We start from the raw sequence: 23,084 nt of genomic DNA, 5'->3' as shown, positions 1-23,084 counted from the left end.
TCCATACATATTGTTCCATTGTCTCTTTCCTTTATGGTATATCGATTTCTTTCATATCGCTTAAAACATTTGGATTTGAAAGAAAACTATATTTCACTTGCAGAGGAACATTCACATTTGCTTCGTGCAATAAATCTTAGCCTTTAACGGTATCTTGCTACTCAACTTCGCGAAGTATTCCTGAAGTTGAAGTAAGTAAATACCATGCGGATTAATGAGTGATTAAGGCAACGTAAGAGGAATGTGCTTCTTCTTGTCGTAATTAATGTACATTCTCGCTGCTCCTTCGGTTTTCACTCTGAAATACCTGTTTAATGAATTAGAACTTCATTTCTGACCATTAAAGGTGCATTTCTTCGGTTTTCGCGCTCAGATACTTGTTGGGTGAAGTAGAACTTTATGTTCCACCTTAAAAGGCAAATATAATATTTCTTGAACGTTGATATCTAGTTTCTTTCAACGCACAGGTCTTTACGTAAGAAGCAATGTGTAAAAATATGATTTTTATCGATAAGAATTGTCCTTGTAATTAACGTGCCTTTGTTAATTAATTGATATGTACGTTTGAAGACTTGTTCCATACATTGGAACAAACTTCGTGTTATTTTCTTTTATGTTCAGCTTGGTTCAATTAGAATTTGTTTTCTATTTCAGGGAAGTTACAGAATAAAGACATTTTCAGCGGAACCGTCCTTGCTGCTGTCGCATATCGTAATGAATTTGTTTTCGTTGTTTTTCTCACTTCCGCGTTCAAACACTTGTTTGTCTAGTAAACTACAAGTTTATTTAGTTCTTAGCAAATGGGAATAAGAACAGTGAAGTTAATGGATTTAATACATACGTAAAGATATGTTAGAACAATGTAAATAGATTATGTTGAAAATACTGATAATTTCTGTCGATATATGTATATTTATTTTTCCTAATTAATAATCTAATCAAGAATAGTTCCATTTTAGAAGAATAAATATAAAACAAAGAAATCTTCAACGTCTGAGATTAAATCGTTTTCTTATCGTTGCAGTTAATATGATAGTTTCACTAGTTCTTGCTCTTTCTTCGGTTCTCATGTTTAACTGCCTATTTATTAAATTGAAACTTTGGTTTCATACAATAAAACTAAATAATTTCGCTGACACTTGTGTTTCGTTTCGTTTAACCAAAAGTGTTATCTATAGAGTTTGCAATATTCGGAATAATCCTTTTCCTCATATTCCACGCTGCTATCTAATCTTTGCATTTTAATGCAACGCTTTATCTTAATTTTTATCGTAGCGTTAGAATAATTTTTCTACGAATAGTACGTTCGTACATAAATGAAATTTTTAAAACTTTTATTCTTCCCTAACAATTATTTTGCATTATTGCTCGTATTTCGTAATTCTACGAATATTAAGTTCCACGCGAACTATTATCATAAAGACGACTACTCGTCATTCAATCTTCTAACTCAACTAGTATTACTTAAATTTCGCGAATGCGAGTATTTCATTGGAAAATGTTCATATTCAAAAAAATGTACCTACGTGCTTCGTCTTGTTCCAATTCATAAGCCAGAAATTTCATTTCATTTCGACGTTACAATATAGCAATCGTTATTCTTAAAAAAGCTTTTATTGCTTCAACACAATATGTACACCGAATAACAATGGTGGCCACATATTACACCAGTTAAAAAAAGGTTATAAACCTCTGGACTTATTGCTCATAAAAGTGCTGAGAACTATTAAAAATTTCGATTATTTTATCATTATTCGTTCTGTACGTTTTGTTATCGGGCCGGGCATGTTCGAGATAATCGCGTTGTTTATTATTCGATCGTGATCATTTTGGCTTAAAGGAGAAATCCAAAGACAGGCGTTTAAATGATGATACATTGTGTGTTTGATTGTGATATAATGACAAAAAATGAAATGGCAAGTAATGGTAGTAACGTGAGATACTTCGTTAGTAGGAATTATTGCTATTGCCTTACTACCATATTTTAAAATGTAATGCTAAATGATGAAAAAACAAATGATATAATATGCGTATTTTGCAATTTGAAATTTTCTAAAGACTCTAAGGAGCATATTAATTATGGGAAATGGAATTTATACAGTGTCTCAGAAAAATATTCAAATATGCGTGTGAAGATATTTTCTGTGTATCATATTAAACATATTTAAAATTTCATTAGCACTGTTATGACAATCGGTTGTATGTATTTAGAGTCGATTATTCGCCGTAGTAATAAGGCACACATGTTAATCACACGAATTTCACATTTTTAGGAGAATGAATAATTCTGCGACTCTCTGTACACTGTACCACTTTGAATTTGACATGTTTTTTTCATTTTCAATTATATCATTCTCCAAAATTCTCCTGTTTAATCGTAGAGCGACACTAAAGTCAGGAAATCAAGAAAATTATATCCTACTGAAATTCTCCTTAAAATTCGAAAAAATAATATTAAAATTAAATCCACAAAATTGTAATTATTATTGTTATGTATTTTATTTGTAGTCGCGTAAATTATCGCGGTCATAATGGAAATCGTGTCATGCTGAAATTCTTCTGTTTAATTATAAAATAACGTTAAAATCATAAAATTGACAAGAATATATTTATCACGTTTTTATGTCGCTTCAACCAATTGTACGCATCGCATGATTAATCGAGGCTTCTTTCTACTGATTTGCTTTGTAACGGCGCAAGCTAAAGACGAAGAAAGAAACGGGATCTTTTTGCAAAACGAAATTACGCCGCTCACTTTCGTCGAAACGACTTTATACTTCCACCTCGTAATTTCTTTCTGGCCTCTTAAAGGCATCCTTGCACGTGTTTATTCGCGCGCTTCTTTCTTGCCTTTCATTTCCTCCTCGTTTCAACGATAGCATTCTCCTGGCAGGATCCGGGTGAAAGGAGTCGTTTCGTGCCGACACAGGATTTCGCGAAAAAGGGACGCTCGATCGTGCGCAAGTATTCAAACCGACCGATAAAAACGATGATAAAACGTACGAGCACGTGCTCGAATCAGCTTTCCGATTGCTTTTGTCTCGTCTTGTCTGCTTTGGCGATTAATTGTTCCTTTCATAATCGATCTTCTGCGTTTCATCCTCTTCAGATCGCCTGCTAAGATTTTTTATCGTATACTACAGCGATTAATTGTTTTTGGATTGTGACTGATTATGCTTGTTTTGTTTTTTCTGGCTATGTTTATAGCCTTCTTTTTCTATTTTATCGCGAGACTTTTAAAGATATGTCATTACGTTATTACCAGCTTGCGAATATTTGTACCAGCCGTAATTATCAGCATATTTTAGCTGATTCATAACTATCATATATCATATATATTAAAACGCATAAATTAATGAAGAAATAATTCCTAATACATCTTTTATCACCTATTTGTAAAACAGACAGATAATCAAATTTATTAATCTAGAAAATAACTAATACAAATATATTTTGGTTAACCAATTATTGTATATAATATCATATTATAAGTTATTATTTAGTGAGTGCAAATATCATTGTTTTAAGTTAATCACGAATATCAGTTTGGAAAAAGTTCTGTCATCTGATCTGTATTTTAGACTACGTAGTTGAAGATAATAGACATTCTATTTATATACATATGGTGCCCTATAATCAATTATTTAAAGTAGTCAAATATTTAATATAGTCAAATGTATAAGTGATATTTATATTATTTGTAAAATCTGTCTTCGTTTTATATACCGAAGTGACCTTCAATTTCAAGAGAATCGTAGCGAAAAGATAAAGAAAGTAAAAAGAGAAAATAAGCAAAGCGGAAAGAAATTTCGAAACGTATAGTAGCTGATGAAAATATTCCAACACTTGTAGGAACCTTTTGTGCAAATATTATGTGTGTTATAGGAAACATTTTGAAATCTCATTAGCGCCATAATGAGATCCGACTATTATGATTGTATTAGTAAAGCTTGAAACAAATCTAAAAATAAATGTATATCGAAGCTGCAAGGTATTTTAAATCGTCCATTCGTATTAATAAACCTCAATATTCAAGTGGGACAATATTCAATGCTTATTATACGCTTAACGTGGCCATCCATGCAGAAAACCTACTAACCTTTTATTAAATATTTCATTGCAACAAATATCTTATAATTTCTCTATACATTTTCAGATTGGTTCCAAATTTTGTCAATATAATTGTAACAGCAATACCTGGTCGCGGTGCTAATGAAATTTCGAAATGTTTTATAAACCACACACGATGTACATGTACAGAAATGTTTTCTATCGTAAATGTTCAAAGACGTTCGTGAACTGCCGTATTAGAAAAAATATACAGCCGTAAGAGAAAGAAGCAAGACAAGGTAGAGCCTCGGCGAGATATCTCCAACAAATCGACCATCGACGAGGTCGTTGATCTCGATTAAACGGATCACAGATCCACCGTGAATCGAATCGTGATACTTGCGGACTGGCATTTTTTTCTAGGCGGTGTAACGCGAGCTGGAAAGCTCCGTTGATGAAATCTCGCGATCGATTTCGCGCGGCCGCCTCTCCACGCCGGTTTCATTTAGACTGTCCCGCGAGAAAACAGGAAAGTGAATCGAGAAACATCGGTAGTCGATCGATACCTCGTAAATCTTCGTCGTTGATCGCTTTTTCTTCCCATCAGTCTCTTAGAAATCATAATAAACGTCTAGTCCGGTTTGACTAAGAAAAACGTCTCGTTCGAATAAATATATTTCGCAAAATGTCTGGTGTGACTTTTAGATTGATTCGAATTAGATGCGTATGTACATTGGCCAGGTTGCTTGATTACGTGTACAAGTATGACGTTATTCATAACGTACGGGTTAACATTAATTTTATCTCATTGAGGAGGTTATTAAACGAGGTAGCCTTAAGTCCACAGAAAAAGAGAGAGAGGGAGAGAGAGCTGATCTTTAGAAATGAAAAGATTTGATGATCTGGACAATGTCATCTTCAGAGTTTCTAAACTTTCTCCTAGCAGATGTTATATTGTTATATATGTATGTAGTTCGCGATACACGTGTCGAGTTATAGGAAGTCGAATTAAGTAACGAAGTTTTAGAACTACATTTTCATTTTAAATTTCTTATTCTTAAAATTCTTCTTGAGAATTCCGCGGTATTTTCATGTCTCCGATTTCTTTAATGAGTAAAAGCGTGATAGTAATATATTCTAAAGGAAGTTCTGACGATAATTCTGTTTTCTACATTCGAGTTAGTTATTATATTTCATTATAAAAACTAAAGGAACAGCTTCCTTTACTTCTTCTAGCTCACTATCCCTCCGTTTATTTATCTATTTATCTTTTCATTCTTACCGTTCATTGTTAAAACCTGATCTATCTGTTAGCGATATCTTTATCAATATGTCTTGTAAAATAAAAAAGTTTAATATTTTTTATAGAATGTTATTATTGTATTGTATTGTATTGTTGTTAGTATTGTACGTATTGGAATATCGTATAACTTGCAAATACAAAATACCTTTTCGTTTGTAAATAAAACATATCGAATATCGTAAAAAATAAATCATAAAAAAGTAACATATCAAAGAGAGGAATGGTTACTTTCCATTTTCAAGCTCTTTATCATAATCCTGTGATTTCGAATTGTCTCGACTTAAGAAAATGATATAGAATTACAAACTTAATTCACACATATTTCAATTTAATGATTATACATATAGAATTCTAATGTAAATAGAAATACATAAAATCTTTGAATTAGTTTCCTATGAAAAAGGGAAAAAGTAATATCATACAAGTACAAATTTTCGAATCTTTTCCATATAACCATTTCCTCGACTCCTATAATCTGGAAACAGTTTTACCGCACTACTATCGTATTAACACGAATAATTTTCAGTAAATTTCCAGGTTTGACGAGTGTGTTCGTTCTACGTGATTCGATAGTTGGAAGAAAAGTACGCTAAATATTACAATATTCCTTGCAGACCGGTGCCAGGAATAGGAGGGGGTTAGAGATCTTAATAAATCGCAGCTATCGGGAGATCATTAATACGCGACAGGATTAATGTTTCTTCTAGACGGCTACAGACGATTAGGGATCTTGAAATTACAGTAGGCGGCCTGTTGCTTAACCGATGGAGACGTAATGCTCACCTTGCACTGTCTAGGATTACCTAGTCGATTTCGACCGCTGTCTGCCATGAAATCGCGGTATCGATTTTTACGCGTAACACTATTTTTTCTACAACGCGGCTATCACACGCTCACGAGCCAAAGGACTAATGTATTTACAAGGATTTAATTCGATACTGGCCGCGAGAGGGTCGAGACACGACACACGACACGATTTCTACGGAATAAAAGCATGGATGGGGGAGAGCTACGCTTCGTTTTAACTCTTTCCCCTTTGTTCTCGTTGTCCATTGTAAGGAGATAACGTGGAACGTCCTTTTATATTTAAATTCCACTCCTTTTTGCATATCGAGACTCGCGTTACTAGATATTACGTAATACTGTGAGAGCAACGCTTCTTTCCTTCTTTTCGCTTAATTGAAAATATACCAACGCAACTGTGTTGCCCCATTTTCGTTATATGAAATGAGCTGTGTCTCTTTATATCGTTAATTTGTCGAAAAAAACGACACATCTTGAAAATGATTTTGATATATCGCGTTAACTCTAAAAGCGAGATATTTAATGACAAGGAAGTATCATGATTTTCTTCTTTCTTAGTTACTTATTTAATGTCATATTTCCTGAAAGGATACCAGGTTAAATGTATTGCTGATTGACGACTTTCGCTGATTTTTGTACTTAATGGGCATGCCTACTTGTTTTAAGACGTTTAAGGACTTTTTAAGAGGCATTTTCTTTCCAAGAAATGACTGCACGCTGTTGAGAATTTTTAATTTTTTCTTTGTACTTATTATCACATTCCACGCAGTAGTCCTGAAGTGCGTGTTTTATGGTGACACAGCTACGTAATACCTACTTATATAGGTATACATCTTATGTGTTTCTTTTCCATTCACTTTAGTTTTGAAAAAAAGCTACAACTAGTACTACTTGTACTACTTTTAAGTACATTGTATTACATTAAACTGCCTATTTAATAGGAACAATGTCATAATTCAAAGAAAAGTTGTTTTAATTCCTCGCCTTGCTCGTAGAAAGCGTTATACATAAACAAAATTTTATTAGATTCTCCCGAAGATGATCAACTAAATTATAGACAAGATAAAAGACATTTCATTGTTAGGTAATTAAGTTTAATTAATAATTTCCTACTTCGAATTTCCTCTTCCTGGTTGTGTCATTCTTATACCATATCTGACTCTTACAGCAAATATGTAAATCTGGTTTTATTTAAGTCGTAACAACGTGGTAAATAATATTCTTAAATAAGAGTGAAAGGAACGAAGGTTTGTTTTACAGATATTTATCAGGTAACACAAATTCTAGTTTTAATGGAATACTTTTAGAGCAGGAACTAACGCGATTTACCGGACTGGAACTTCTTTATCAGCTCGATAGCATTCTTTTCCTCTTTAAAGCGATGTATCGTGTTCTGGTTGCAACAAAAATCTATACTTCTAATCAAACAACTATTACGGGGATTAAGTCACGAATTAACTCGGCAGACTTCTGCCCTGTTTGCAGTCTGTCGATTTATTTGTTTCAGCGATTATCTAATCTAATCTTTGAGCGTGGACTCGTTATATCTACCATCAACTTTGTCGACTTCAGTCTATGTGAATTTCAGAAATGGAAGTGTCATTGGTATTCATCACGTGAATTATTTTAAAAAGATTTTATTGATGTAATTAATAATTCGTCTGATAAATAATGGAATGTCTTTTGACGATGCAAGCAATGAAAATCTTGATTAATAAATAAAATGTAATAATAATAATATATTTAATAAAACGCAATTTTCCACGAAACACGCGTTTTTCAACAAAAGTCGTATGCAATTAGTACAATAAGTCGATTAAATGCCAACATGATTTCATCATGATTCTTTCCAAACAGTTTAAATGTATAATCACGCACCTACATTTGTCGAACAGCAAGGAAAGGTCGAAGAGTCGATCAATTAATTAGAATTTTCCTTAATTAAGAGACACAATTATGAAATAGTTTGTACGATGGAATCAGAGCCTAAGCGGTTAGCTATAAATAAAAACGGCTAGCGTAAAATACAATAAAAATCTTCGATAATTATATCTTGCAAGCAACATTACTTAAGATACGATGTTAAGTCTTCCTTACGCTATTAATTGCTTAAGAAGGTCAATAAGTATTAAATTCTTAATTAACAAATGTCTTCAATATCGCTGTGTATTTGCAGGTAAATGCACGAAAGTTCATCAATGTAAACCTAATGGGACCTTGTCCCCTCTTCTACTTTCTTATTCTTATCTTTTTTACGTAATATGCCTTTTAAAATAATCTTCCAATTATACGAAAATCTTTTAAACACACGAAAGTCTCGTTGAGTGGCTTTTAGTTACGTGAGCATTAAATTATTTTTATCTAAGTTTGAAGACTTGCTGCCTTGAGATATGATATTTATTCGGAAAAAAGTGACGTTTCTAAACATTTTTCTAGAAACATGAAATTCGATTCGAAATTGAGTTAGACACAGAGTTATTTGATGAACGGTTTCATACACCCGATCCACTTTAACTTGGTAGAATACTTTGAATAGCTCTACCATGTTCGCTCTAGCAGAATATTCCAAACTAAATTCAAGCCATTAAACTTTCTCAACCGTGGTAGAGAGTAGTAATAAATTCAATACGTTTAAACGTAATCGCACGTAAAATCAAGTTTGTTACTTTAACCTAAATTATACAAATACTTAAATTATTTCAATTATTCTAATAAATGAAAATCATTAAAAGACATATTTACATTGGCGAAAATGGAAATAAATTTATGGTAATAGTATTTTAATTTAATCGAAGTGTACAAATTAACGATTAATTTGTACACACTCGAAGCTGCATTTACTGTCTTTTTATAGTATTATACATTTAAATTACTTATCAAAACCCATGATTATAATCAATTTTACTATTTGCTATACGCATATATTATTATATAAGTAAAAGTCTTTCAACCAGTTTAGACAAACCTTTCTAATCTGACTCACCGTTCCGAAATTAAAGGATCTGAACATGAAGAGTCTGTCGAGTAGCAAAATAATTCTTTAGATTCACAGCAACAGTATTTACAAACGTCAGTTTGATTGTTACATATCAGCTTCTGAAAATGAACCTAATTACATCACAATATTCTGCCATACGTATGTATTAGGTTGTCAGAAAAGTTTCTTTCGTTTTATAAGGAAATAATAGACGCACAATGTTTTTTGTTTCATATTAGTTTATTGAATTGTGCACGAATATAATAATGAAAATATGACGAAATGGATCATACCTAATTCAATAAGATAATATAAAACAGAAATTATTGTTCATCTATTCTCATCTTATAATACGAAATAAACTTTTCGGAGAACCTAACAGCTACGACGATTACAAGATTTTATATTTTATAATTACAATAATTTTCAAACTAAAGTACCTCTGTTAAAAACTATTAAGTTAGAGATACCGACATGCATATGCTCGCTATCGTGTGTGCAACGTAATCTTTAGTTTTCTTAAAAAATAATCGTAGCTATATGCCGCGCATATTTTCCAAAGAAAATAAAGTAGAACACGACTAATTCAAGTAGAATAGAATTAAAATACATCTGGTTAAAAAGAATCGAGGCTATTTTTCGACAATGTCTAATATATATGATCGTCGTTATACGTTCGATATAATTCATCGATGAAACGGCTCTCTTAAAAACAATCGCACGTGTTTTCGTAAGGGACCATTCAGCGTCGAAAGAAACAAAATCGGTTGTTCGGTCAAACCTCGATCCGTTAACCTGTCTCCAGTAAATCAAGGAAAAAAAAAGCCAGACCAAAATGGTGGAAAAAAGTGAACGGGGAGGAGAACAGTAACCAAGTAGAGCGTCACAAAATGGAGCGAATCCACGCACTAAACGGGATTATATCTAAAATGGCGGCTATAAATCGCGCGAGATCGCGTTCACCTGTGAAATAGACGCAGTCTCTGCCAACTACTGTTACACATATCTCTTTCTCCCTTTCTCTCTTTCCCTCTTCCTCTCTTTCTCTCTTTCTCTGTCTCTCTCTCTTTTTGTCCCTCGCCACGTTTGTCGGTTACAAAAGAACATCTCGGTGAAGGTTCGACCTGATATTGCTCTGCTCCCGGAATCTAACGGCGAGCATATAGATCAAGAAGACGTTTGAAAGATGTCTGGATCGGTTCCGTGGCTGACAACGGAGGAGGAGAAGAAGCAAAGGTATTCGAGAGGACGCGTTTCGTAGGCGCAAGAAGCCCCAGAAAAGAGTACGAAATGAGAGGAGAAAAGGAAAAAAATGGGCCTATGGCAACGAGCATCGAGGGTATTCGAAGCCAATGTAAATCTTCGTTGCATGCACCGGTCGAGGCAGTCGCATTTTATGCGCCGCTATTGCCTCGTATATAAAGTAACCATACCAAGGATCGTTGCGAAATGAAGATATATACGCGTGCAGGATCGGCACACGGTGGGCTCTTCTCGTAATCAGCCATCGTTTGCTTCATTTTTCATCGGGCCATCTATCTCGTTTCTTCTTCTTCGTTTCTTCTACGTTTATTCATCTTTCCTTGTACATTTATACCTTGCCGCGGCTCGTTTTCCTTGGATTTTTACGTGTTAACGTTGTTGTTGCTCCAACGATTCTTTCGTTCCCTTCGTTTTGCCTGTGAAGAATCTTTTTCCTTTTTTGTCGCTGTTGCATGTTGTTATATTTTGTGGAAGAAGCTCGGTTTCGCGTTTAAATCGATGGCTCGATTTGTTGGATTTCTTCTTATCTCGATGGGCTTCCCATATTTCACATTTTTAATTTCGATTTTAATTTCGCTTGTAAGAGAGATATAAGCTTTTGTATTTGACTGTTAAGTTTGACGCGTACAATTCTTTTTAGAAATCCACTGTACTTTGATCCTGACAATATTTATCAATGCATCATGGTAATCGTTTAATATTTCTATAAGATTTTACGTAGGAGAATGCCATTTACTATTGAAAAATATAATAGTTGCACTTATCAACTTCGAGAGTGTATCTTTAAGTATGAGTCGAATATTGGATATTAGTTTTGTCAATAGACAATTGACAAGTGATATTTCTATATATCATTTAAAAATGAAAAGAAAAAGTTGCTGTTCCTCGTTAAGTGTCTCAACAATATTATGACATCATTCATGCATAACGGTAAAAAGCATAAAAAAACGTACAAGATATATAAAGGTGCGAAAACATATAAAATATCCAAAGTATACATAAAGATTTGAATTCCATAAAGTATCCGCATTCCAGCAATGAATATAGCACATCGACCTTAGACGAACGTGAAATTTTAAAAGTCAATCGTCCAGTCTAAATTCCAATAGAGTTTCTCGATAAAAATCAATTTCTTTTCTCTTTTTTGCCTTTCGTTCTAAAATTTCCAAAACCTCTTTCTAACTGTATTTTTCCTATCATAGAACCTCTCTCATATCCCAATCCTTCGATACCTTCTCGCCATTTTCTTCCTCCGTCTTCAATCTCTGCGACCTCCTAACTCGATTGATCCATCAATTTTTCTCACCTTACGAACAATTTCATCCGAGCTTCTGAAATTCCTATCGTCGCATCCCCTATTCGTTTATCGTACCAATTATTTTTCCACGTTTCCCTTTCGTCGCCTCCTTCTTCACCTTCAGCTATTTCGCCCCACCTCGCTCTTCTCATCCTTTTTCATTCCTCTCGATCTTTCGTTCTTCTTTTTCTTCTTGTTCCACGGAGAGTCGAGTCTGGTCCCATGGAGAGTGGCTTCTCTCTTTTCGCCACTCTTCTTTGCTCTCGAGGCTTCGACCTGAATCGGTTGGGAGAAATTGCGCCCCGGGCGAGGGCGGATTCCTCTCCATTGCCGGCCGTTTCATGTCTACCACTTTTTTTTTGTTTCTCTTTTTATTCTACTGGTTACCCTCGATCCATTATAATTATCGTTACATTTCCGAGCGGTCTCAATCGCCTGACGATATTTTAATCGAACACCTTATTAATAACGATTAATTGACCGACATTAACGTCGCGTTCATTTCGTCGATCCCGTTTAGGATTCCGCGCCGACAATCCGATCCACTACTTCATTTCGAAAGGATATTACGATCGCGTGCGCTTAATTAACTCGAATCACGATCGGTAAATGGACGTGTTTCGTCTTCATGTTACATCCGATAGAGAGTTTCGTGGTTGATGACAGTAAAAATAATACTCCAGAGTGAATGAAACTTGTGTATCTCTGTGTAATTATTAAGGAAAGATCGTCCGCAATGTTAATAGGTATATTTTACCAGTAAGTAATCTTTTTCAGTTTTGATTGGCTGGATCGTTGGTCGATTTTCATGTTGATAGCGAATTCCTTCGATCGGAGAATATTTCGATTTTGACAATTTTTCACAATATCGTTATCGCTGTTAAAAAATGTAAACTTGCAGAATAACATTTTAGATAAATAGTAATTTATTATTATTATTATATATTATTAGGCTGTTGATGTTTGTGCATTTATGGACAATTTAAGGATGCGAAAATATGTATCCTGCATATGATACCCATGGATATGTAAAATACCCAATATCATTGTGAAGTATTAATTGTAAAGTAAAATAAATCCGCATTCGCGTCTCTTTTATTTAATAATATTCGTAAAAGTAAATTTACATAAATATTTGCAGTCTACCTGTTATCGATATAGGACAGAAAATTATATATCTTTATATTTATTATTTTATTATAACGTGGATATAAAGTAAAAATTTACCACATTTCCATAACATCCTTCACGTTACACGTAGAGGAATATCGTGTTACACGAAGTAAAAATATTTACACGAGTTTCTAACATCTTGCTACAAAGCTTCGCTTTCACTGCAATTAATACAAATAAAAATAATTATCGAATTATTAAGTAGCCGACTTAATCCAAATCTCTATCGAATCGAAGCAATTGTTGAAAAAATCCAATATTCACAAAGTTTAAACGAATTAAGAGAAAAAATGACGGTTGGAATGAGAGGTAATGCAAAAACACTCACGTCCGCGTAAACGTTAGTAAGATTCTTTAATGTTTCCACGATTAAATGATTTCCACGGTTTATTTCGCTATTTGAATATACCACGAACACTTCAATTGCGTCATTACGCGAGCATACGGCTGTTCATTAGTGTGTTTCAAGCCAGAATATTTAAGCAATAAAATTCCTAGCCAACGAAAACACGCGTAATACCAATATACATAGATATATTGTAGGAAGAAGGTTGTCCATTCGAATCTACTTGGTGAAATTTATTGCGTTTTCTCGGCTGTGCGAAATTCGATAAAATGCACTACCTTATTAGTTTACATAAATTCATTTCATATTCATCAAAAGAGTTGCACATTCTGCGCGATTCCAATCTCTAATTCATATAAAATACTATCGAACTACTATTATATAAACACTGTTGAAGTATTTCACTTTTAAAAAGATAGATAAGACTTGCACATTTTTAGGAATTTATAGTTCATATCAAAGAGATAATTTACAGATTTTTCAAAAGTCTAAACATTAATTTTTCAGATTCTGCACATTTAATAAATTTTATGAAATTTTTCAAAGGATTTTTCACAATGCTTTTGTCTATCCACAGTTCGACTTTTTGATTTTATTTATTTGAAAAAATTTTATTGATAATTTTAAATAATTTTAAATAATAATAAATAATAAAATTGATAAAAATAATCTAAATAGTAAATAGCCTATCGTTATGAACTGTCTTAGTTTGTTGTCTAATTAATTTTATTACTCTGATATTAAAGTTTTTATTCCATGAAATAAAAACTGCAGATGTTTGATAAAAATATTATTTTATCAAATATACATTGATTCGTGCTTTTCAATTACAAAACAAATAATATCTCAAGAATCGAGTACATACTGTAAACATAGCGAAGCGTTTATGGCACACGTGCACACGGCATATACAGTTTGCGTTGATTTCACACGGTACGTAGTTAAAACTTGAAAATATTTTATCAGATTTTATGCAGTTTCTGTCAAAAGGAAACCTTCCTCTGCTTCTCTCACAATTATGTGTTCACATCGTTCCAAACAATCTCAAAATCTACAGATCTAGAATTTTTATATAAAAAATCTCTTCTTTTCAATTAAACTAACGTAATCTAATATAGTAGAAATCAATTTTCATGCAAAAATTATAATCTTTTTCAATATTCCGTGATATTTAAAGCTGCTTAGAATATTAAATAAAACAATAAGCAATTCAATTCTTCTACCAAAACTTTTCTCTTCGATGAAATTTCATTTTAAATTGGATATATATTTGAAAATTGATTAATAAGAGGAAAGCAAATTCTATTTCAATGCAAGAAGCTTGTTTTATACATCTTTTACAATTGTTTCGCACGTCCCCGTGCGAGATTCCGATGGTGTAAGCATTTGATCTTCTTTTTGCCAGCAGTTTCGTTGACTTTCCTTCTGTTAAACGCGAATCACGAATTCTCGTGATCGTAATACGTGCGCTTTCTCGCTTCGAACGTCGGACGCGCAAAATCGTGAGAATATACCATTGAGATTTAACTTGTAAATATGAAAGAAACGCGTATGAAAATAATTCTGAAATAGATAGAATACGTGGATACAGTAGAATTGAAAATACGACGTGGAGATTATTGCCAGAGGAATCGTGACAAATTCTTTAAGTTTATTAAGTTTATTCTTTAAGTCATGTTCAATGTTACAATTTTCTCCAAGTATACAAATTTTGTATTCCTGTTATAAATGAAAATAACCTTGTTATGCTATAGCTTCGTTCAATTAATGATTTTATTGTCGTGATAGAAACATACTGGCAATGTGAAACATAACAACATAATGCTATTACACTAAATACAAATTCCGATGATAGAGAATTCTATTATTCGTAGTAAATTGAGAAAATTTGATATTAAATTCCACGTTACGTTATAATAATTTCGTTCATTTCGTTAATCAGTATTTCCATTAAATACCTTAATTACTGTTCGATTAATTTACCTTCTACACAGGATGATATCTATTAACTTATACGCTTTTAATCTACACAAATTTGATTAACGTTATCTTCATAACGCCACAAAATCATTCCCCCTCCGTATTCTGCTTTTTTTTCAACGATCACCACGTAATATTAATTTATTGTATATCAATATGTAAATTAATTCGTTACCTATAAGTCGGAAATTGCCTATTTAAAATCCTGAAATCGTCGTGGTTTGCATTTCGATAAAAAAGAACAAAAAAAGAAAGAACATATCACAGAAACATTATTATTTCTTACTTTTGTTAACAAATTTTTTAATTTATCATCCGTAGTCTTTACTTATGTTATTTAGTAATCAGCCAGATTTTATATAATTGATGGATTTTTATGCATTTACGTGCAGAACAAACGAAATAATAATAACGCTAAAACTATACAGAATATATACAAAGTATTGAAAAATATATAAGTATTTAAAGCGGAGTGTTGATTATAATGTTTTAATAAGTGCAACAAATCTCTAATTTTCGATTTAATTTTAGACAATAATTTGAACAAACTCGCGTAAAAATCCGCAGTTTGATAATCTGGTTAATTAGTTAGATTAATAATCAGCGTTCTGGACGACGCGACGAACCACAACAGGTATTCACATGCAACGATTTACAGCGAAACATCATGTGCTCAATATTCGTGTCTCTTCTATCTGCTTTAGATACGACGATCTACGTCATAAATTACACATCTTTCCAACTTTGAATTATATCCTGCTGACAAGATCGCGGCTCGACAAGGAGATATGGCTAACACGCTAATGAAAACATTGTCATCGTGATCGCTGTCGTTTCGAGCAGCTGCGCGGCTAAAAGTCACGGCCGCCCCAAAGCTCTTTCACTTTTCACGCGGGGCGTTAAGTGCATTCTATCGGTCAGTCGTCGTTCCGAGTTAATAGCGGCCAATCGATAACGATACCATCAAGATTCAACGTGATACGAACAGTTTCCATATCTCGTTGATTGCTCGTCTAGGTTGCCTGGGGAACGATAAAACGTTTGTGTTCAACGAAAAGCGTAGAGGCACGATGAAAAACATTGGATAACATGTAGAGTACGTAGGAGATGTAACACGTGAATTGGGAAATTCTATCGACAGAATTCTATACGAATGTTTATAATACAATTTGAACGTCTGTATGAGTTCCACGTGATTTCAGATATAGCGCAACTATTTGAATTACTGGTAGATTCAATTGAGAATCTTCTGAACCAACGCAAAAAAAACGCTCGTTCACGATGAAGAAATTAGTTTGATAGAAATGAAAAATATGGAATAGAGAAATGGAATAATAGGTTGATTGGAAGGTTCTGTCTCGAAATTCTGCATACCATCGTATTAGTTCTTAATGGTTTTATGTCTACGTTTCTAGTTTGTAAACTGAGAAAACTGAGCTTAAAGTTAGTGAAGTTTGATGTTATTTTGTGGAGTTAGGACTTGAAGGAATTTATGAATTTTCATCAGATTATCACAAATTTGTATTCTTTATACCGATGACATCGTTTAATTACCTTTTTTTGAGAAATAAACCTGGAACAGTTAAAAGTCTGGTTGACGATACGTGTATTGATACAACAAGAACATAAATAAAATGATCCAGGGGTTTCTATAAACGATACATAGTTTAACAAGAAAGTGAAGCTTCGTTAGTATTTGAATTATTGGTAGATACGGTAAATGTTAATATTAGGTTGTCCGAAAAGTGTCTTTCTTTCCCAAACGTGTTTTTTACAACAGTACATACAAACGTGAAACCAAGTTTGTGAAATGTCGCGGTGTTTATCTCAACAAAATAAAATGGATCGTACGTAATTCGACAAAATAATATAAAACAAAAAATGTTGTGCGTCTATTATTTCCTCATAAAACGAGAGAAACTTTTCGGACAACCTAATACGATTCGGGTAAAATTAAAGAAGCGCGTGAATTGTTATCAGACGTTAAAACAAATGGACCGGAACTGAAGTTTTTAATAAAATACTAAATCGGTATATTATATTGTTTATCGGAACAATATATATAAAATCCTATCTTTTTGGCGCTTCTAGTTTAGAATGCTCGTTGACGACCTTCACTGGTCTTATTCGCATTTTATTTTATTTCAAACAATTTAACAAAAAATTGAATAAGATAAAATAGGATTTCAAGTAGGTAATTTATTCTTATCGTTAGGAGATAATAAAAAGTCGTTGGATATCGAAGAACCGATCGTTTTGCCAATATTAAATAAAATTCTATTTATTTTACTATTTAATATATTTTTGAGTATTAGAAAAGATTAGATCTCAATTCGTTCTTAGTAATAATTCATATTACATTTACTCATCATGGTTTGTCACTGTGATTGTTTTTTACTATCATTGTAAATGACTAATAATCCATACACAGAGTGTAATCCATTAACTCGACATAATTTAACATAATAAATTTAAAAATATTAACTATACACACACATGTATATTTTACACGCACTTTATACGAACAATAATCATTTTCATTGCATCTTCAGCAAAACTGAGAGTAAAATTCTACTTACCGTCGATGAATTCTACTATCTGTCACATTATTGCAGGAATGTTCTCCGGAATTGCTGCGACATCTTCTTCCTTTGTACGTTGCAGAAATTCTTTCACCACCTACACAATAAAGAGACATTTCCATTGCATAGTCACTTGAATTGTTTTTAAAAACTTCGATATCTGTATGTAATACTTTACAACCGATATATATTAATAATTTTATTGACGCATTTATTCATCGTTGAAAACATTTCCATGAAAATGATTTAACCTTACTCTCCAAATGGTACACTAATACGACTAATTCAGTATCCAAGAACAAATAGTCGAAAGGAATAAATATCAGGGATTGTGTAGTTCACAATTTTCCAAATTAACGAGCCACAGTAATTTGTATACGACTGATTAAAAATATTTTCCTTACGAAATATAATTTGATTATTTGTAGCGAATAAATCAGTTTTACGTATACATATGAAAATATTCGAACACATGCAGAATTCCTTTATGAATATCGTCTATGTGTTACAGAAAATATTTGAAAATTTCATTAGACTACTAATGACTTAAACAAAGAGTAACTACTAATGTCTCTAGGAAAAAAAGGAGAATATGCATGTGTGTATTTCATTCATACAAAAATGTAGTTTGCTTATAATCCTGGCAGTTACTGCAAACTATAAATAATAATAAAACAGAAACATATATGCAATATATATATATATATATATATATATAAATTTTCTATGGTAAATGTTCAAATATTTTTACGAGCCGTTATATGTGGTCGCATATGTAGGTGCATAATATACAGAAAATGAGTACGGAATAAGGATGATTGCATAAAAATCAATTACACTTGCATACAAAAGAGCGCATATATTTCTTTTATGTACAGATTACGATCTGGCTTTTTGTTTTATTTATGTCTGGTCACGGCAACGCGAAAACAAATTGTGTATCAAACGAAAGGAACAGTGCATAAACGACGCATGGAATTCGTATGAGCGATACCATCAAAAAGGTAAAGTGTTTTTCACGGTTCGTTTTTAAATTATCTCTTGGTTCTCACGATAACAGATTTACGGTAAAACATATTTTGCACGTTTACAAAGTATTGCAAGCAGGCAAATCGGTAAAATATGTAGTTTGTTTTATTCCAAGCGTGTAAACTGTTTGCTGCAACGATATCGTGTATTTCGGACCTTGGAACCAGATTAAGAATAAAATTTACATGTTACGTAAATGAATAAATACGATGATCGGTTAGTTTCGATTAAATGAATCTATTCCAACGATTATAATTTTTATATTTAAAATAACATCAAGTAGCTTAGTTTTAATTTTTCATGAACATTACTATTTAATACTTGATATTATTATTAAATGTTGTAACTTCTACAAAGGTAAGATAATACGTTGAAAGATAGAATTATATAAAACAATTTGTAATAGTTTATTACATAGTTAAATATATATACATCACGAAGTAATACCGAGAAATTATAATTCATTAATTATTAATTCACTTTTTAATTATAATTCATTAATTAATTCAAAGGAGATCATCTTGAAATTTTACTTCTTAATATTATTCATAGAATTTACATAAACTTCATTCGCGAATTATTCTTCAGAGTACTCTATTAACGAGAAGAGAAATAAACGCCTTCGCTTGTACCCACACAGGTATAACTTTCAACAACTTACGCTTCAACTTCTTAATGGGTGAGTTATTTGAAAAGAATTACATTTATGAATTTAAAGGTCACAGTATTAATGTTTTCATATTACAATATACAATTTGCATAACATTTTTAAGAGGAAGTACCTACTCCTTGGACTTTCACCACGTACATACATTTGTACCTTTCGAACCTTCTGTTATTTACAACCATCGATGGTCTAAGAGCATTACTTATCACAGAATTTGCATTCGCTTCTAAACGGTTAACAGCTTCTCTAAAAATGTGAAGTTTAGCAATACGAAAAACAACTTGCTATGAAAAACAGCAGAACGTTTCCCTCGCGAAACTAATCAATTTGAAAAATTCTACATTTTAGTCAGTCGATATCCTTGCAAGTACCACAATCTTTGTTAAATTCCACTGAAAATTATCCTTATATCTACGTGAAAATCAGTTCACCGTTTCGAAAACGTCGACGTGACTCAACGTGACGTTAAAACGCGAGGAAAATCGTGCGATTAATCATTTCTGCGATTGATTTAGCACGCGGTATTTAATAATTAAACCATTTGAAAGATAACTTTCTAACCGAGCACCGCTCGACGAAAAGGCAAACCGGTCGTGGTGCGAATTTTTACTCGAACCTGTTACAGCGACGAAATTATATTTGACACCCGAAAATCGTTCGCGGTTTCAGCTTTTTAATCCTACGCCGATACTGACCGATCCACTCAAGGGCACCGTGCCGCCGTCACCTTAATCTTAACACGATCCACTTAGTCTCAGGGAATTATTTTCAACTCGATTTATTCGAGAATCTCGAGGATACGCGTTCGGTAGTATTATTGAATGAAGGGCAGAGAGCAGCTGTGTAAATCTCATTGCAACCTGTCCGCGCGGAAATAATCCACACCTCTTTCGACGTGAAACACATCGAGCGGATCGTTTTTCCAAGCACCCATATCCTATTGGATAAAAAGCTGGTCATAAATCTTCCGCTTCGCCCTGTCGTCGTGGATATAATCTCTGTCGGTAGGTTACCGTCATCGGTACGCTCTTTCGCGCTTTAACAGGACACGTTTAACGGGCCAGAATCGAAAGGCATAAATCTCGTCTCGATTCGTGGATAATTTACGGTCTCTTCATGCGGAACGCGTCGAGACTGAGCCGAATTGTTTTTCACGGATCAAGTTTTTCGGAGGTGCAACGCCGAACTTGGATGTGTTCATTCTTTGAGGACAAGTCGATGATGAATTCGATAAGGGATGCTGAGCGTACTGATTTAATTTTTAAGAAATATTCCGTCAGGCATGATTTCATTGATTCAATATTCCTCAGAACAGAAACTATTTAAAACGTCTAAACTGACATGGTTTCTAATTCGTTGTAAAAATTAATTAATTAGATTGTAACTCTTCGTAAAGATCAAGCAAATTTATATTAATGTAGATTTTTCACGATTCTATTTTAATAGAAATGTGTGTATAGTTCGCTATACGTTTATCGTTGGTAATTCTAATATCGAAGAACTATTTACCTCGCCATCTTTATGTCCGATATTGTTTCGTTAATTTATCCATTTTTGTATGTACATCAATTGTTAGTAAAAATTAAACGGTGGTAGTTGAGATTCCAGAATTAAAGAATTACAAAATTCAGATAATTCATTTACCGTTTTCTAGTCGTAGATTGTGAGAACTGCTCGAAGAGAAAAGAAATAGAAGACAATCAAGAATCTTTATGATGAAATAAATTGCACTAATCGCCATCTCTACTGTGCAATTATTGGCAAACAGGTGGCTCATCAGTGATTTTATAAATCAAAAACTCAATAAAAGTCTTCGTGCATCTCCCTAGATCTGACGCTTACCATGTTATATATTATCTTTAAATATAATCTTTCACATTTCTTGGTAATGTCGTCTTGGTATCAACGTGCATTTGAGGAAGTTCTACTGCCCTTTTTACAACATATTATCCGAGAGCAGATGGGAAATAAATGATTGCATTTATCTATGGTTTAATAAATGTCTTCTTAAATCTCTACAGATGGATGGTCGTGTCAATTGAGGATTTATCGTGATAAGACTATATTTCCTTTTAAACTGTAGTTGTCAGAATAGAATAGAAGAATAGGAAATAGGAAGAATAGAAGAGTAGGAAACTTGTGTGAATAATAGTTCTATGTGTATAATAAAAATTCAACATTTAATCGCGTGCTGTATTATTTATTTCCAGTTGTATTATATCTTTTATTTTGAACATAACCATGCTCTGTGTCGCATCACAATTCCTTCCAAATTTATATCACATTTCATTGTATTTTTGATGTATATTCTCAATTCATATATTCATATATTCCACATAAGATATACTGCTTGAATTTCTTCTTCTTTTTCAACCGGAAACCTTCAACATATGAATCAGTCAGTAGCGAAATAAGAGGACTGTAAACTGATAATTCTCTCTATTTAAACATCACTGGAAATTTTCGCAAAATTATCTAAAACAATTACTTAATATCTTGTTCCAAGATTTTTTTTTAGTGGCTATTTAATTTAGTCGCTTTAATGTAGTTACTTAGTATTTGTTGTTGTAACTAGACCGCAAATATTTATGCAGTTTCATACTTTCACGAACGTAATTCGAAATAATGGAACCTCGATATAAGATATAGTTGTTAGAAAATAGATGTATGTACATCTGTATTGTACGAGCGAGGAATGAAAGAGAAGAAGACAAAAGGAAAACGCCATGAGACGAGCGCATCGCGTACGTGTTGAATAAATGAATGTTCAATAAAACCAATTCATTTCCGTTTGAGATGTACCAGAGAATAGAGCGTTGTTCGTGAATATTTCAAGTTATTATCTTATATATAAAATAGTTATTCTGTTCTAAATAAACTTTGTATTTAATAAAACGTTATATAGTATTACTTTAACAATAACGACTACCGTATTTTGAATATTTTACATATTTTTGCGTATTATGTGTATTCACAATTATGCACAATATAGTTATAACATTGTATCATATACGAAGTGTTAAACTTTGTATGGACAAAGTTTTTCAAACTAAATTCTTTCGTAAATATAACTCATCCTTGTCGAATTACAACTATATAATCCACGTTACGAATTAAACTCAGCCATAAAAAGCAAAGGGTTTAAGCGTTAATCCTGAACTCATTGAACCATATTCTGTATTCTTCTCATTCTTTCGATCACAAGTTATCAAGGAACAAGCGAGTAACCCAACCAAGAATCCCAGCAGCAACTACATCAAAGCAAGTTCCACTAACCACCTTTTCAGTGTGTCCAGTATGGCAGCGAACAGGTGGCAAATCGGCGACTTTATAAATCGAGAGATCGATAAATCTCTTTATGAACCTGACCAGCTGAACGTAATCTGTGCAGCGAGTGAAAGGTCTCGCGCAGGACGAGTTCCTTATCCTTCGCTAGTGGTTGCCACGAAGCGACGTCGAATCGTCGTGATTTAACCCCGCGGAGCCGCTCGATTCTCCAGTCTTAGATCCTTAGATCGACGATTAGAACAGGTGTCTTGGCTCGTCCTTTCGATCGCCGAGACTCGTTCCCGACTAGATTCATCGAAGGAAAAATGTTACTGGTCGCACGTGC

General features: G+C 33.1%; 2 protein-coding genes across 3 annotated transcripts in view; one reads left to right on the top strand and one right to left on the bottom strand.

Annotated features, from left to right (window-relative positions):
* LOC117235010 overlaps nt 1–23,084 on the top strand; it is a 281,666-nt gene that overhangs the window by 77,935 nt on the left and 180,647 nt on the right. The window lies entirely within an intron of this gene.
* LOC117235009 (class A basic helix-loop-helix protein 15-like) overlaps nt 1–23,084 on the bottom strand; it is a 288,550-nt gene that overhangs the window by 131,373 nt on the left and 134,093 nt on the right. For both annotated transcript variants that reach the window (XM_033496629.1, XM_033496628.1), the window contains exon 3: nt 17,773–17,872. The gene's annotated coding sequence lies outside the window, so the exon portion shown is untranslated. The remainder of the gene's footprint in view (nt 1–17,772; nt 17,873–23,084) is intronic.

Source organism: Bombus vosnesenskii, unplaced genomic scaffold, assembly GCF_011952255.1.
Source record: "Bombus vosnesenskii isolate JDL3184/JDL3185 unplaced genomic scaffold, Bvos_JDL3184-5_v1.1 scf7180000013314, whole genome shotgun sequence".
Taxonomy (NCBI): Eukaryota; Metazoa; Arthropoda; class Insecta; order Hymenoptera; family Apidae; genus Bombus; species Bombus vosnesenskii.
Note: the sequence above shows the minus strand (reverse complement) of the source record. Positions and strands in the feature narration are given on the sequence as shown.